The sequence below is a fragment of the Aythya ferina genome, assembly GCF_964211825.1.
Source record: "Aythya ferina genome assembly, chromosome: 16".
Classification (NCBI taxonomy): domain Eukaryota; kingdom Metazoa; phylum Chordata; class Aves; order Anseriformes; family Anatidae; genus Aythya; species Aythya ferina.
In genome coordinates this window covers 4,919,810-4,931,907 of record NC_140315.1, presented here as the reverse complement: position 1 = coordinate 4,931,907, position 12,098 = coordinate 4,919,810, and the positions used below count along the sequence as shown (strand labels likewise).

The 12,098-nt window shown below is 35.5% G+C and overlaps 2 long non-coding RNA genes across 3 annotated transcripts in view; both read right to left on the bottom strand.

Annotated features, from left to right (window-relative positions):
* Positions 1 to 12,098, bottom strand: part of LOC311445600 — a 245,444-nt gene that overhangs the window by 86,079 nt on the left and 147,267 nt on the right. The window lies entirely within an intron of this gene.
* Positions 1 to 12,098, bottom strand: part of LOC311445601 — a 66,419-nt gene that overhangs the window by 9,961 nt on the left and 44,360 nt on the right. The gene's annotated exons all lie outside the window — the stretch shown is intronic.

Sequence of the window (12,098 nt, the reverse complement as noted above, 5' to 3'; positions counted from 1 at the left end):
ACATACTGTTTCACTTATGCTTGCTATGTGTCTGAAGAACCCATCCAGTTTTACATGGGCAATTGTAACTGGACAACGTGATGAGTTAGAGAGAGATTGCCTATACAGGAGTTCTCAATAAGAATAAACAGATTCAAAATGTTTCTCTTGTTAATGTATGCAAGCCTGAATCATCATATTGTAACCTTGTGGCAGATGTTTAAATAACAATATCTATGCAGAATAAATATGAACGGCTAATATAAACATTACTATAAACTATAGCAAGTTAAGAGTATACATGGAGTATTCAATAGGTTACTGAATTTATGCACAAATTATTCTTGCACAAAGTTCCATTCAAAAACATTTACAGTGCCTATTTAGAGATGCACTGTAGCTGATGAGCAGAACTACAATAATTCATCCCAAATAAATTTCCTAGGGATGAAAGGGTAGGACTATGGAACTTCAAAAGAAACTTCACACAAAGGAATTTACTGTACAAGATCATATGCTATTCAAAGCCCCTAACATACATTATCATCCTTAATACATACATTCAGCCTTTCTAGTCCTTTAAATCACATTTTTATCTCTTCACTGAACAACTTGGAGACATGATGATGTTATTATATCCACCAGTGGATATCTTTCAACAGAAAATATATTTTCAGACATTATGGACTTTTTTGATAGAAAGATGTGAGAGTAAGCTTGAAAGAGAGTAACTTTTGCACATCCTGTTCAATAACATAATTTAAAAAGAGAGAGAGGAAATCCCTTACTTGTAACATTATAGATCTTTTTTTGGTTTGACCGAACTTCAGGCAGACTTTCCCCAGGGTGCATAGGTTAAACTGTAACCAGATGATGTTAAATTATATTTTATTGGAAGATGGAGACTAAAAGAAAAACTGCAAAATGAAAAGAAGAGTAAAAATGGTTATATAGACTTAAAACAGTGGTGATAGACTGTTTGAAACAAGAAAGGGAGGTCTTTTTGCCAAAATATATATGATATTATATATATATATGGATATATTTCATAAATAAATTATTATAGTTATAAAAGTAAATATATCTTTCAGTTATTGCATTTGTATCAATGTCTTATTTGCTGTACAAATGATTTTGTACATTTATAGAAAATAGATTATTTATTATATGGAAACTCCTCACATATAATTTTCCCATAATTTTTTTAAAGGAAAAATTTCCCTTCCCCTCTGCTCCAAATAATCAGGCTTTGTTATGAAGAATGCTTAATACTCATTTATAACTACTAGCAGAATCTTTGTTTTTCTTTCCCTGAATGCGTACACCTAGGTCATACAAAAACTTGCCTTTTTCAAAACAGATTGATAGCTCTAAAAGTCTGAGAATTGAGTATGCACCCCTAGCAGTTCATGTAAAAATCAATCTGTCCTGAACACAGTAAAAGAAAGAACATGAGAAATAACTGTTGCATTAAACCAGGAAGGGACAAAATTCAAAGTTTATAGATTAATTTTGATATATCTGCAGTAAATTGCAGCATATAGCCAAACAATGCGTGTGCTGGGTTCTGGACTGTAACCACAACTATTCTGTCTGCAAATAGTTTATGACTACAAGATTATTACCTACTTTTCATATGTTTATGGAAAATTTCACCACTAGCATCCATCATGTCTCAGGGAGTCAGTCTATCTGTTTTTAATGGTGTGCATATTGGACTAATTTGAATTTAAATTCTTTAAAAATTTCACATAAAATTAATATACAACTAATGAATGTTTTAAGTAAGAAAATTTTTAAAATGTGATAAATCAAAATGATTATTTGCAGAAGCTAGAAATAAATCTTTTCACATGTAACATTAGCATAGCTAGGTGTACTACAGAACTATTCTTCTGGGATATTGTTTTGAGGACACTCCAGTATAGTTTTGTAACAACAAATTAGTTCCAGTTCTTACTCTATTCCATGTACAACTGTTTATATGCAACTTTTCTAGTTTTGTCAGCATGGCATAGCTCTTATTCTATTTGCCATCAATAGAAGTGCAATTTTCAGGTGTTAATAAGAATAAGAACAATAAACGATCAGAGGTCTAGAAACACCATAGAAGGGAGGCTTTGAAGAATTTCTTTTGTAAGAAAAACTAAAAAAAAAAAAAAAAAAAAAAAAAAGTGAACACAGCCATCAAATGCACAGGTCTGTGGCAGAGAGGAAAATAGCATATTGTTCCTACGTTCCTCTAGCAGAAACAGCAAGTGTGGGGCTTGCGTTACAGCAAAGCCCATCCAAGTTAAACATGGCAGTAAGAACAGTTAAGTGCCATGAAGACAAGAGTCTCACGGAGACAATGGTCTCCATCACCACCTCCACTTCTTATTCCTCGGCTGTGCCCTGTGAAAGGCATAGACTTTGGTGTCAGAGTCAGAGAGGGGTCAAAGCTGCGAGTGGGGAAGGAAGTACCTTCCTGCAGAGTTAGGTGACTACTCCCTGAGCAGAGTTCATGTTTCCTGTTCATCAGAGTAAATGGCTCCTTGCTTGCTGTGCTGGCTTTTGGGAATACTATTCTTTTGCTTCTAATCTTCCCAAAGATTACACAATGATTATAAAACTTGGAAGCAAAGTTCTTCAGTAGATCCTTCTCATGTTAAGTTAATACAGGGATGACTTTAAAAGGAAACTAATTTTTACTTGACTTCACCAGGAAAGTTATTTAATTTTTATTCATAAGAATAGACGAATTAAAATAGGCCACTGATTTATTCATTTCCCTTACTAAGGGTTGTTTGTAACCCACTGAAGTTTATCAGATATGTGGGTGGGAGAAGGTGGTACATGTTTTAGCGTAATTTTGTCATGCAGGCAGAAGTAATTTTCTCTTGGCTAAACTATGACAACTTAAATGATTCCTCATTTGCTTTATGAATGTGCTAAATGGAATTTACTACATCCTCCAACTATTCATTAAATGCAGCAGAATGGAATTGTTTTTTCTCCATAATAAAAACCAAGACTGCTGGCATGATGTACCAGCAAAGACTGAATGAAATGCTTTTGACAGTTTTAAAACCTCAAAGAAGTTTGACATATAAGTCTTTCTCACAAAACACAGCTGAGTAAAGAAGAGTTTGAAAGAATTCCTTTTACTGCAAGAAAAAAATGGAAATATGTTACTACAGTGCATGTAATCTCTTCATAACAACTAAAAGAAACACTGGCCACAGTTCTGGGATGTGCCACCCAAACCCACCAGATCCACCCAGACAGATACTTTCCAGATACTCAGCACTTAAGCCTGACAGATATTCCTACTGGCAGCATCTAGCGTAAAAAAGTGAAAGATTGCAGAGGGAAATCATGAAAATTTGGTTCAAGGTGATTTGAGATGACAAAACTATTTATCTTATAGGAGTAAAATGCAGGCTAATAAGAGTAAGACAAAAATGTAACTAGAAGTTATTGTAGAATCATAGAACCATGCAGGTCGGAAAAAAGTCTAAGATCATCCAGTCCAACCGTTAACCTAGTACTAAAGTCCATGACTAAACCACGCTACTAAGTTCTACATCTACATGTTTCTCAAAGACCTCCTGTTCCAATGCAGTACAACCCTTTCAGTAAAGAAATTTCTCCTAATATCCAACCTAAACCTGCCCTGGCACAAAGGAACAAAAAGCCATATGAACATCAAATCTTTAAATCCGCAACTTAATATCTACTGGAACAGAAATCAAACAAAATTGTGAACAGATGAGATTGGAAACAATCTCTGGTTTCACTACTAGAGTTTTGCAAAAGAAAAGACATAACCTGGAGAGCTTTATAGTACAAAGAAATGTCAGGATTGAGAGACTTAAAATATGTTAAGCAAGTTAAACGAAGCATATTGAGCTTTCTGTTTACCTTGCATGGTATCTTTCCAAACTTCATTCAAAAACAAATTTTCAGAAGTAACAGAAGTATCTCTACTTCCAAGATTTTCAGAAGTGCTTTCTTTGGAAGACAGATGTGCCTTGATTTGCACTCCAAAATTATCTCTATAGCTGAGTAACCTATGCTGATAGTTAGTAGTGTAACTGCGCTTCAAAAAAACTTCTGGGATGAGGTTCAAGTTCTGCCATGAGAAATACTTCACTGAATTCTTGGGCTCTTACTGAGCTTTAGCCTAAGCTGCAAAATCCACATTGCATAAAGTAGTATCCATATTGAACACATTCCCTCTCATCCCCCATACTTCTAGCTTGGTTCTCTATTTCAATATGCACCTTATCAATCTTAAAACAGTGACCTGGTTACCAAGTCACGTCCTATATGCACAATGCTAAGAATTCTTAGTCCTTCTGCATTTTTTTTTCTTTTTAGAAGGTATCTACATTTTTTTTTTAACCATGTGCTATCATTCAATCATCAGTGAATAGATACCTTCTATGTGGACAAGGCCATTTAGACAGTAAAGGGCCATTATGTTGAAAAAAATTAAATGAGAAGAGATGAGGAAATATCTGAGAAAAAGATGTTTCCTTTTTACTTGTAGTAATGGATATTCCACTGGACAACAAATCATGTTTATTAACTATTGATTTCTGTTAAAATTGTTTCTCAGAGTGTGATCCAGCTGTCCATTACATCAGTGAGAGTTTACGTGTGATTCATGAGCAGAAATTTTACCATACTTGTCCAGGAATTATTTGTTCTATTGCTATCTGCTAGATTGTTTTCATTTTTATTTCCATAGTTCATTTTGAATTTGCTGGCTACTATTTTGTAATGACAATTTTTTCCCCAAAGTATTGACTAATCAATTTGGAAATACTTCATTTTTCACTCTATTCCTCTTTGTGGATCCAGGCCTGGCAATTTATATTGCTCAAGTGAGAGGAGAGCGATCTTCAGTTACCAGTACAGACCCTTGGCTACACAAATACTTTCAGTGCATATAATAAAAAGTGTTAGAGCCATTTTTTTTTTGTCTTTAAAATAAATGTGCAAACTATTTCAGCAATAAATATATATATATATATGTTGAAGGGCTAGATAGGTTTTACCATGGAGACAAACTAAACAACATTTTACTTTGCATAATAGAAAGTTACAGGAAAACAGGAACACAACAAGTATGTTGTAGACTGGAATTCTCTACAGAGGACATATTTTTCACAGGTATGTTACGCTTAAAAATGCACACAGATGACAAGTGGCACTTAAAAAGGTATGGCGAAGTAAATGATGAATCATCTTTGGAGTCAGCTTGGTGCTTAAATTCCCGAGGTGCAGATTTTTAACTAAGATTAAACTTAAGGTGCAGATTTTTAACTAAGATTTAACTAAGAGATTTTTAATTACTAAGCAGAAAGCAAGATGACATGTGAAGACAAATATATTCCGTTATAGTCTGTAAATCTCATCCTCTAAGCCTGGTAATCTATAATACTGCATTCCAGAGATCTGTACTTTCAACACTGCAGAAAGCAACCAAGAAAGTACAACAGTTAGGTATGTGCACAATTTGTATCTTAATGTGTTCACAGACACAGATACTGGAAGAGTCAGCTATAAGATTTTATTCAGAAACATGTAAAAATTGCTGATGAAGTCACAAGCAAGTAAGTGTGAATTTTAAGATGAACCATCTCAAAACCATGGATACTTTTGGTAAAACAGCCTTGGAGAAAACAGCAAAAGAGGAGGATACACTTGCCTACTGCTGGCCTGATCTGGCTATTGAACTTAACAACAGCTACTCGCCATCTATCAACCCAGCTGAGATGTGTTACTGAGGCTTTCTCTAGATGGACTTGAAATTCATGCTGTGGTAATTTGGCACATTGGAGCAAGCGAACGGAAGCAAACATGAGTTCACAGAGCAGCAACAGCCACATGTATTAACTTGCAACAAAAATCAAGTTTACATGAACATACAAGCTGAGCCTGAGGCAACAGTGTAGCTGGCCCACTATGCCAGCTCTCCTTCAGATAGGTAGCTCTTGAAAGAGATAGGTTTGACATCTGGGAGAAGTACCCTCTTCATCTTCCTAATATGAATTGGCAGATATCACCTCCAGGTATCAAAGACTTTCTACAGAATCCTTGTGGTTGTAGCTATTCTGGCAAAGGTCCCTGAGGTAGACAAAGGATATCCTTACAACAGGAATTTCTCCTGCAAGTGTAGCTACACAATCTCTTCAAAGAATACTAGCAGAATAAACAAGAAAAAAAAAAAGTGTGGTGTCCCCCTCCTCCTCCTCCCCAACTTCTCCCTTTTTAATTCTAGTTTTGTCTGGAGCAGAGGTTAGAGGTTTTGCCAATGCAGTCATGTCAGCATGGGAACATGGTAGATACTGAAAACCTGGCTTAAACAGGATCGGCACTTGAAAGACTTACCAAATACAAAATATGACAGGAAAATAGCTTCAAGACAATACTGATAATTTAGGTAGCATTATCTTGCTCGTGTGATGAGGCAGCTTGTTTTGGTACAAGGTGACATCTGAATTTAGCACATCTAAAAGGAAGCTATGCTCTTTTCCATTTGGAATTAGTTTTCCCACCGCAAAAGCACAAACACATGCAAATACAAACATCTAATTCATTAACCTATTCATAATAGAAAGCAGCTTGTGCTGATAAAGGAAACAATTTGTGAAGGTGCCTCTAAAATGGATGCAAGATCCATTTTAGAATTTAATCCCAAATCCCACAAAAGGACTTTTTCCTGCATTATATCGTAGTTCATCATAGCTTCAATAGAGGTCCCCTTCAAAGATAAAAGTTTAATTTGTTCTAAACTGTAATAAGTAATGTTCCTCCCTCACTTCTGTTCAGTCCTTCACAATATTCTCTTGGCAAATCCCCTTAGGATACAAGGTCAGGATCTGTTTTCAGCACCTTTTATCCTGCCAAAAATAAAACAGGTCATGCACACTGGATAGCCAGCATTTATACTGTTCTGCACTGGATTTTGTAGGTAAGGAATCAGCATTTCTCATTTCAATTAACTAACAAATGTAGGCATACAAGTAGGTACATTAAACTGTTAGAGGTTCCCTCCAGTCAAAATTATTCTATAAACCTGAGTTCAAAAAGTTCTGGGCTACTAATAAAAAGAAGGCTAGTAATGACTGAGCCCTGAATATATTGCTCATAGGCAACTGGGTAGCCAGTCTCTCCTGAGTAATAGCAATCTCTGAAGAGAACAATAATCCAGTCCCCAGCCAACATTCTGCAAGAGGATCAAAGCAAATACATAACCAATGTAAAGCAGGTGTTAAAACCAAAGCCTGGGTACTCTTAGAAGATTCCTGGAACTTTGTACGTATTCATTCAATTCTGATACTGTTCAGATGCAGTTCCCAAAAGATTTTTGTTTTTATTTTTAAATTTTGTTTCCTTATATCTACCACAGAAGAGAATTCCATTAGTTTCACAAGAATGAAGGCAGTTTATAGCTCCTTTTGGTGCCAGTTTGGACAGTCATGGGTCAGCTAAGGGTCATGCTGTGAAGTGTTTAAGACACTGCAATTAAGTACCAGATTGAATCTAAGCCTTTGAATTCTTGCATGAAAAACCTTTCTTTATACAAACGTGTTTATGAATTAAAACATACAAAACACTTGTGCCAGACCCTGAAGTTTGTCCTTGATTAATATTTTTTAAGCAGAGTTCCACAGAAATCGGATAATTTAGCTCTGTATTGGGGGAGCACAGAAGAAAGAAGAAAGCTTAAGGATAGAAAACCCTGCATTAGAGTCCAATAACTCCAGAACCAATAATTCCATGAAGGAATCTTGGGAAAAAATGGGCTCAGAAAGTAAACTAACGTGTGTAGGGTTCACTTTGTCACTGTTTCTAGAAACATCTCAATATTGCAACCTCTTGTTACTAGCATCAGTAATAATGAAACATCCTAGCTGCCCACATCCAACCCACGCTACTGCATCGTGTATGATCTTCTTGTATACATTCTCAAGTGCAGCATGCAACCTAGCATTAGGCCAACAGCTCCAACATATGGTTACTTGTGAAGATGACAGTGGAAGCACTGGGCATTCTGTCTTTAGATACTCATAAAACTATGCCACCTTACCAAAAGATTTCAGAGGAGAGCTTTTTCTTGCAACAACTATTTCATCAATGTTGCAAATGTTTTCTCCTATATATCACAGAGCAAACTCAGTAAACAACATTTGACAGTCACATGTTGACTTCATAAATAGTTCTTAAAGCCTTTATTTCCACATATGCAGCATTAATTTTTTTTTTTTCAAAAGACAATGTGTGTTTCTAAACTCCTTCTATGCCTGCCTCACTACAAAAATAATTAAAAAAAAATTAAATAATTCAAAACAAACACTGTCTACTGGAAGAAACTTAAGTTCCAATCTCCCCTTTTGTAATTTTCATGAAATAATGCTAAAAAAAATCATGCTCTAGCTGGAACAGAAGGGAGTCCAGCATCTGTTGCCTCAACAGCAGGAAGAATAAGTTCAGCACAATCTTTCAACAGCTTTATTGGAATACAGCTGCCAGCATTTTTGATGTGTGTTTTTCTCATCTGGGCTAAATAAGTCATAACTTTTTTTTTTTTTTTTTTAAAACATATTTTTAATGGTGCTTTTATAAAGGGTTTGTCTAGCAGTGTGAATTGGAACATTAGCAGTCCAGAAATTTCCTGAGCTAGTCAACTTCTCTTTTTCAGGTTTTCTTCTGCTTCTACAGAAAATAGTTCTCACACTAGTTTTTGTGCTTCATCTGTTTCTCCTACTTCGGATTTCATTGTTTTCAAATTTCATTCATGGATAATCAGCCTTAAGATGTTTATCAAGCTTGTTTTTCACTTAAAAACCACAGGAACACTGTACAAAACATCACAACATAACTTTCGTGAAAAATTCCTCTGGAAATTTTTGATTTCTCTGTCAAGTGCATACTTAGTATTTTGTCTGCATCCACTAGATGCTCTTCTTAAAATATTATTTCTACCTCAGAGATCTTTAGCATCTTCCTCACACTGCTTCAAATTTTATGTAGCATGCATATTAGCTCAATTTCCCATGATTTTACAATTATCTTACTGAGGAGCCTCAACTGATATGGTGTCAAGACTTGAAATATGTTTTTAAATGATCTACTGTTGTAGACACAGTAGAAAGAGATTTTGCATGTTGTTTATTCATGTTTTCTGTTACCAACACGATAGCAATAGTATTAGTAACCACTTATTGTTCCAATTTCTCAAATACAAAACATTTTTTCTGAGCTCTACAGACAAAAACAATTCTGCTAACTCTTCACAGCTCTATCAACCCTATTTCTAAACAAGCAAAGAGAGACCTTGTTCAAACACAGACTAAACATCACTAAGGCAAGCCTTACATATAATTAAGGTGGGGAGAAAATCCTTAGTGATATCTCTCAAAGTTTACGTATTACAGTAATATGAACACTAAACCATTAATTGTATGAAAAAAAAGAACTAAAGAAACCTGACATCTTGTGCTTTTAGATAAACTTTTAAATAGACTTGTACACAGTTTTTCTGCTTATACCTCACATATCTATACAATTATACAATTATAACCCCTTTTTCTCCTTAAAGAAAGAAAGAAACAAAACAAAACAAAAAAACAACCAACCAAACACAAAACAAACAAAAAATCCAACTTTAGTCTTCAGAGGATTTTGGTAGAAACACACAGGTTCTCTTGAATGGTTACAAGAATTGGGAGATGGGATCCAGATTCATTAAGGGAAGACTTATGAATGATCTTTCCCTTTCCTGACAACCTGCTTATACCAAACATCTAGGCATTTAAGTGTACCTAAGATTATTAACTTATTCACTCACTTGTCAGATGTCATTATAGAATGGTTCAGGTTGGAAGGGACCTTAAAACCATCTAGTTCCAACTCTCTGCCATGGGCAGGGATGCCAACCACTAGATCAGTTTGCCCAGGGCCTCATCCAGCCTGGTCTTGAACACCTCCAGGGATGGGGCATCCACAAATGCAGACATGGTTGTATGCAGCAGGAAGACTGAAATTTTTAAACAGTTAGACCATTTACCTACCAGGCAAAAGTTTGCTTTCTATAAAAAGTCAGTTAAAATGCCTGGAATTTCAAGATGTGGCAAATTAATATAAGGTTATCATGTATTACTTAACTAAATAGATTTTTATGCAGTCCTTTCCTTTTACAAATAGTAAATTCATCTCAAAATTATAACATTAAAACATTTTTCTTTCATTTACAGTTTCACAGAAAATGGCAGCTTAGCATAAAGGAGGAAGATTATGGTTGAGTGACACTTGCAAAAAAAATCCAAGATACATGTGTTTTCTGTAGTGCTATTGAAGCAGCAGTTACCCAAACACCTCACCCTTATAACTGCCCATAAATATGCCATAACACTTTCAGTGTTTGACCATCTACATCTTGGCATTCTCAGTCTGTACGTTTCTACAGGGGATGCATCTACATTCTGGCATTTCCTTATTACAAGGCAGGAAAAGTCCCCCAGAGCTAAATGCAGTTCTTGTGAGAGATGCCTCCCTCTATGTAACAGCAATAGCAGAAGTGTTGTAAGATGTCTGTGCTGTTCTGAAGTGTTTCATTCAAAAGAACAGTTCATGTGAATATAGTTTAATTTCTGCAGTCCATTGTCCCTTTCCTCTGACACCACCACTGCAGGCTAGTGGCAGTCCTGGTTTTGATTATGTAGATTTATTTTTTGTACTCACAGAGAACTCTGTATGGGAATGATTTGTGGTCTCGAATGATCTGATCTGGACTTAATTGATTTAGAGGCTAATCCATGAGTGCAGAACTATCCAAATGCTTGTGTGAGTTACTTTCTTATGTTGTTACACATCACCTCACACATTCTATTACAATAGTTTGCATAAAACCAAAACAAGCCTTTTAAGCCTTGATTTTATATAACAAAGTTTTGGTATGCCAGTTACTAGCTGCATTGCCTGATACATCTTTTTCATCCACAGAAATTAATTAAAAATGCATGACTTTTCTTGAAAATCCCACTTTCGCAGTAATTCCTGAAGGGTTAAATGCAAAACTGAAGAGCAGCAAGGCAATGTTAAATACTAAAACTACCATTTATAATCAGTTTTTAATTAAAAAGTTTTTCATTGACATACAGTTTTGAGACCATTTGAGAGCAGACTTTAGAACAGGACAACGATGATGACTATATTCTAGTTTTCTACTAGCGATGATTATCCACAATTACAGTCATATTATCCAACCTCAAGGCTTTGCTTATTAGTTTTTGTGGCACACCTTACCCTCAAAAGACTCTGTGCTAAACATGAAATCCATTGGAAACAATGGCACTACTCCAGGACTTAATGTTAAAAACCTTTCCTAGTAGACCAAAATACACAGAGGAAAGTTGAAATGGCTGTTTACTCTTGAAAAGTTGCCAGAAGAGAACATATTTAGCTTCCTCAAAGATTGCAGGGATTCTACCACACAGCCTAGGAGAACATTATTGCCTCATTCTTGCATGCCATAATCTATCCACAGTTCTTAAAGAAATTCACAGAACTCAGTACCATCATTTCTGTTTCACCAATGACAAACTGAGGCGGTGAAATGGCTAATGCCTTTCCCAAACTCACCATCTGGAAATAATGCCCTTCCACCCTAAGACTCTGTTCACCTCTGCATGAGTGAGGCTAACAGAATTTCAGGGATCAGAAACATTTATCTTTTAATATCTTTTAAATATGTAATGTCTTGCAAAATTCAAGTTCCTTTTGCATACGCTTTTGTATTTATATGGAATTTCATGAACACAATTAGAAGAGGGAACACTCCACAAATACCGCCAAAGCTCAGGAAAAATACTGCTCTTGAGAAGTGCATTTTCAGAAGAATAAATGATAGTATGGAGTTACTCAACTACAATAGGAAATAACTGTCCTGAACCATTTTGTTGACTTCCATATCTGAACATTATGTCTGCAAAGATTTCTCAGGCTTGCAAGTAGCGTGGCAACATAGCTACAGCACCTCCACATGGACTGGGATTATGGAAAAACTTAGAAGAAAAAAGCAAACACTAGTAAAGTAGTAATCTGTTTTGGACAGAAGCTTTAGA